General features: G+C 43.1%; 1 long non-coding RNA gene across 1 annotated transcript; it reads left to right on the top strand.

The window, feature by feature from the left end:
* The first annotated feature begins 751 nt into the window (after positions 1-751).
* On the top strand, positions 752-1,383 carry LOC148409251 (uncharacterized). Its single transcript, XR_015868436.1, has 3 exons — positions 752-795; positions 873-932; positions 1,196-1,383. It is a non-coding gene; the product is annotated as an uncharacterized LOC148409251 (long non-coding RNA).
* The last annotated feature ends 4,245 nt before the right edge of the window (positions 1,384-5,628 follow it).

Below are 5,628 nucleotides of genomic sequence, written 5' to 3' on the forward strand. Positions count from 1 at the left end.
TTGACAGAAATACCTTGTTAGTTTTTGTACTTTAATAATATAAGCCCACCCCTCCCGCCTACGTCGATGTGACGCACTCTCGTTTGCTCGTTCCGGGTGAACACAACAAGCAATCTCATTGGATACAAAGCTGTCAATCAATGTGCTTTTACAAGCTCTGATTGGCTGGTTTTGTGGCACAAACGTAACGCGTGAACAGAACTGAGCGAGCGCAGAGGACGACTCGAGCGAGCGAGAGCTCGATGTTGAGCAAACGCGATGTTGAGCGAGGGAGGGAGGAGTATCGCGAGCGAGAGCGAGATGTTGAGCGGGAGAATGCTATTGCGAGCGAGCAAAAAGGAATTTTGAGCGAGCAATTTCTTTTTCTTTGTTCAAACTCCATCGGCGCGCGCTCAAACTCTTATCATTACGCGCTCAATAGTTTTTTTCTTGCTCTCAAAATCTGTTTTCGCTCGCTCAGTTTGATTTTCTCCGCTCAATTTTTTTTTCCGCGCGTGCGTAATTGTGGCACAAATATAACGCCATAAAAGAACGCATTAGTTTAATGGTGCGCGTGCACCGAACGCGAACGAGGCGAATGTAACCCAGCTACTTTCATCGATGCCTTGCTATTATCTAGCCTGAACTGATTTCGTTTTACACGGCTGCGCCGTCGAGTTGACCTATCGCGAGATCGACCGTGAGACGTCGTGCGCACGTCTTTTTAAACATGGCCGCGCCCGGCATTCCCTCGTGAGTTGGGTGCGGGACGATTCCCTCGTGAGTTGGGTGCGGGACGGACCATAGCAGACACAGGTACGAACCTAGCCGATTTGAGTCCGTGATGATCGGTTTCGACCACGACGGTAACTGTTGTGCTGCCACCATTGCAGATGTTCCGCCCTTCTCACGAGAAATTGTGCACGCCATGATGTGTTGTAAATGAGGGACTGGTGAGTCAGCATGCTGCTTATCACTATCATGCTAATGCCATTGTGCTATAGTGTCTGTCCTATGTATCCGATGCTTGAATGTATAACGGAGTACTCTTGTGCAGTGACAATCTGCTATCGAAAACCCTAGGATTTTATTTAACGACAATCATGATCATGATGATATGATTTATCAAGTGATATTGTAAAATGCTATTTTACATGGTGAATTATGTGTAATGGTAGATTATCATATTACGAATCGCTGGTCCTGTTTTATACAGGCCAGGTTCCTGTTGATGGCGAGCTAAACCCACGAGCGAACTGACCAGAGTGCGTTCACCTGCCGTGTGACTCACTGACTGAGTGAGCCAACCAACTACCGCCTGTGCACATTGTATATATTGTATATATTCCGTTGTATTATTTTGTTGTCTTCACTGCACATAACAACAACACCTTTCTGACTATATGCATTCAGTTTCATCATTGAGCACCTCACTTTCCTCCTAGCCGAGCCAAGATCTTCTGCACTAGCCTAAGTTATAATTCAATACCAACATCAGAATTCATATTACAGCATAACAAGTGCTACACAAACAAGCGGAGCGTTTTGTATTGTAGTCAATGGAGTTCGCGTGACTGGGCGCGAATGCACGTCGGGCGACGCGATGGACGCGAATGGAGCAACGCAAATGGCCGCGCGCGTTCACGAGAAGCGCCTTTCGAGTGAAGTTATTTTTTATTTACTTTTTACGCGTTCGAGTCGCCACAACCAATCAACTTCGGGAACATTCAACGGCTCACGCAGGGGGCAGGAATGAATCATGGCGGCCGCTTTGCGGTCACCGGGAGCGATCCAACACGGCCAGCTGAGCTTTCAATACGAAACAGAGCCAAGCAAGAGCCCTCACCTGGCTATTAGAAAGGCGGAAGCGAGAACTTGGGACAATTGGTATGTGCAGCGTTTGCTTCACTTAACAACTGTTGAACCGTAGTTACTGTGCTAAGTCAACAATAGCGCGGCATTGTCAGCACAATATTTATCACGGTGTCGGCCACTCGATTGCGACATTGAAACTTTTATTTTTTGGCAAGTGAGTATTGCCGCAAAGAATAAAGGTGCTGTCGGTGAAAATATTGGCTCTGTCACATCCCAGAAAAGTGAAAGTTCTCAGCAATGCTCTTTTTTCCGGATCTACCGTGAAGTGCACAGCAAGCTCGCCCCTCTCCCCTCTCGATTAAAATGGCCGGAAATCTGTGGAAAAAGCTCCCAGACCTGGTCGCCCACCTTTAACCACTGATGAGGCATCAGTCAGTCAAGTTGAGGCTGCCATTTTGAAAGATCGACGCAAAACTATTTGCCAAATAGCCCAAAAGGTCAAGATTAGTACAGGGTCTGTGGAAACTATCACGTATGACCATTTTCAAACATCAGGTGTCTGCCAGATGGATTCCCTTGTTGGTGACATTTTTCCAAAGGTGAGAATGCATCGAGTGTTTGAGGATGAATTTGGAGATGTGTCAAGAAGATGAGTCAAAGTTTTTCAAAAGACTGATTAGACAGGATGAAACTTTGGTCTATGACTATGATCCAGAGACCCAAGTCCAGTCAATGCATTTGAAGCACTTGGACTCACAACCTCCAAAGAAGGAAATGATGCAGCCCTCTGCTAGCAAGGTCATGCTCAGTCTTATGGGACCAGGGTGGAGTAGTGATGACAGATTTCGTGGCTAAGGGTGCCACAAATACAGGAGCCTATTATGTTTCACTTTTGAGGAAATTAAGAGGAGCAATCAAAATCAAGAGGCGAGGCAAGATCAGCAAAAGCATCCTCCTCCTGCAAGACAATGCTCCAGTCCACAACACACGTCGCCAGATCAGAAGCACAGGTGTGTGACTATGAAATTCTCCTATGGAAATTCGCCCCTATAGACTCTCCTGACCTGACCTTTCACCCTCTGACGTTCACCTCTTTCCAGCCATGAAGTTGTATTTCAAAGCAAAACGTTTCCCAGATGATACAACCTTGATTTCTGAGGTTACATTGTAGTTGAATGACCAACCTGGGGTTCTACGGTCTTTGCTGAGCTGCATCAAACCATGCGAGAAATGCCTAACTCGGGGTGATTCCTATGTAGAGAAAAACTAATATACAGTATGTGCCAAGTTTCGTTGATCTACTTCGATGGAAAGTGGGTCAGGGGCATTTGTTATTGAACGCCCTTTGTATGCTGTGAAAAATCTCAATGTTGCTGATAATTTGGACGAACGTGACCTCAACATGGTCCTGTGTTTTCCTTTGTGACACTACAAGGAGAAAACACACTGTAAACAACCCTCACTTCCCCAGAACGGGTTATTATATTTGGCACCACTGACCACTGAACAATCACTCATCGCACACGTCATTGAACTGCGATGCATACTTGGACGGAGTGTTGGGGGGGGGGCTGAAAAAGCATGGTGACACACTTAAACACACAGCAGTGTGAGACTTCTTGTCTCAGCAAACGATAAGGTATCATCCCGTAATGATATTTTGGTATGACTACGTCAGAAAGGATTCGAAAGGGGAAAAAAAAATCGCCAGAGAAGCCACACTAACTGTTATGCTCGCCAATTGTAACGCTCAAAGACTGGAATTAAGCATTTGGTTGAGTACAATTTTCACAGTCGTCTCACTAGAACCACATTTAAGTTGAACATATCCAGCTTTGAACAGCACAGTTGCAGGAAGTTTAATCATTGTATGGAAAGAAAAATACACAAAATAATGCTTCGAGCACGCGGGTAAACAGTAAATGATTGCTATGACGTCCTGTACAATGGAAGGCCTGGTCTAGAAGATTAAAAGAAAAGTATTTTAATATTGATAAGTGAGTTTAAAAAAAAGCATGACTTTAGCATATTGATACAGATATGATTTATTTTCACAATACAGTCCTGCATTTTGATTTTGAGTTGAGCTGTGAAACAAAATTTCTCAAAATTAAGTTACAGTACATATTTTAAATTCTTTTTTCAAAAATGTAATATTTTGTCAGAAACATTTTTATGGCTTGTATTTTGTTATATAGATTCGTGGAAAAATATGTAGATAACATTGCTTACAATTATGTTTTATATTTTTATGTAGCAACACTATTGGATACATTTGATGCTTATCTTTCATTACAAAATAAAGTGAGGAAAGGTAAGCAGTAATCATGTGCAGCTGTTTTTTTTTTTTAAGAAAAACTGAAAATATATTGTGATGTTGTGATACAAAATCACATATCAGGATAACAGATTTTCTTGTCCAAGTGGCTCCTTAAGAACGACAACCATGGGCCTGTATGCCAGTGGGCACCAGCTCGCAGCAACACATTGGGGGGACTCTTTAGTTCATTTTTGGACTAATGATGTTAGTGGGATGAAGTGAACTTGTTCTTTTTAAAAATTGTTGGCTGAACTTTGAACTACAGTATTCCTAAGTGTGAACAAGTGGAGTTTTTTTCCCCCCTCGTTATCAACCCCCATATTGGGGGGTCGATTTATACCCACATAACTCAACCAGACAATTTTTTTTCCTCATCTGTGTTGAATAATATTAATTTGAATACAAAACAAGTAATATTGTGATATTTACAAGGCTTAAAATGTATTTTATATACCTCGAATTTCATATAGTGTGCATCTTTTTTTGAGCGTTTGCACTTTCAAATGCCCTTTCAGCGGTGCCTTATCGAGGCGGCGTGGATCATTTTTAGGGCAGACTTTAACACAGGAAAAAGAAAAGACTTGTCTCCTTCAGCTCGTATATTATACAAGCGGGCATGGATGTCGGCAGGAGGGGGGGAGAAAGTGTTCTGATCTCACAGCAGTCGTCACTTGGGTAAAGAATGCCCCAAGTAAAATGATCAGCAAATAATCTCTGAAGACTTCCATTTCAATCAAATTGGATAGATTTAAATAGGAGGAGCTATTTGGCATGTCAGAGAGTGATGATGGCTTTGAGGCCTTTTAGATGAATTCACATTCACCTGTGTGAAAAAATAAAACATGGAATCTTAAAATCATGTTATTGTTGCAGCATGTGTTTGGGTCCCCTTTGTCTCCAGAGGATAAGACTGGAATAACAGCTCAACAGCTGAAATCAATTAGTGATCACCAAGGCCCTCACCTGAAGCAATCAGCACCCTTTATAGTCTGCAGTTCCACAACTCAGGAGTCAGTACCACAAACAGTGCTCAAAGAGCATTTGCCTACTGCATTACTGTACTCAAATGTTTGCTAAAACCAGGGTGGCTGACGGTGAGAGGACTTAACTGTTTGTTCTTCATGGAACACATGGATCACGTAGCCCACATTGGACTGAAGCAGACTTATGTCATCGATCGGAAACTCTGCCACAGCTGGAGTCCAGTCCATGGCGTCCACATCACTATAAGCTCCGCATCTCAAAACACATGCGGGGGACACAGAAATTGCTTGGCTACCTGCAAATGCCAGCCTTTTAGCCAAGTGTCTTAGTGTCCTCCAGCAAGCTGTACACGAAGCAAGCTACCAAAAAAACAAAAGCAGAAAAAACAAAGACTCACACCCATTATAGTTGTCAGTCCTTTTCACTGTGTGCTTTTAACAGGCTTCCTGTCACAACGCACTTACTGGAAGTGGGATAGTGCTCATTCTGCCAGCAACTAGTAGCATTTTTGTTGATTACACATCTCAATT

The sequence above is a fragment of the Hippichthys cyanospilos genome, chromosome 17 (assembly GCF_059441005.1).
Source record: "Hippichthys cyanospilos isolate Australia breed blue-spotted pipefish chromosome 17, RoL_Hcya_1.0, whole genome shotgun sequence".
NCBI classification, from domain to species: domain Eukaryota; kingdom Metazoa; phylum Chordata; class Actinopteri; order Syngnathiformes; family Syngnathidae; genus Hippichthys; species Hippichthys cyanospilos.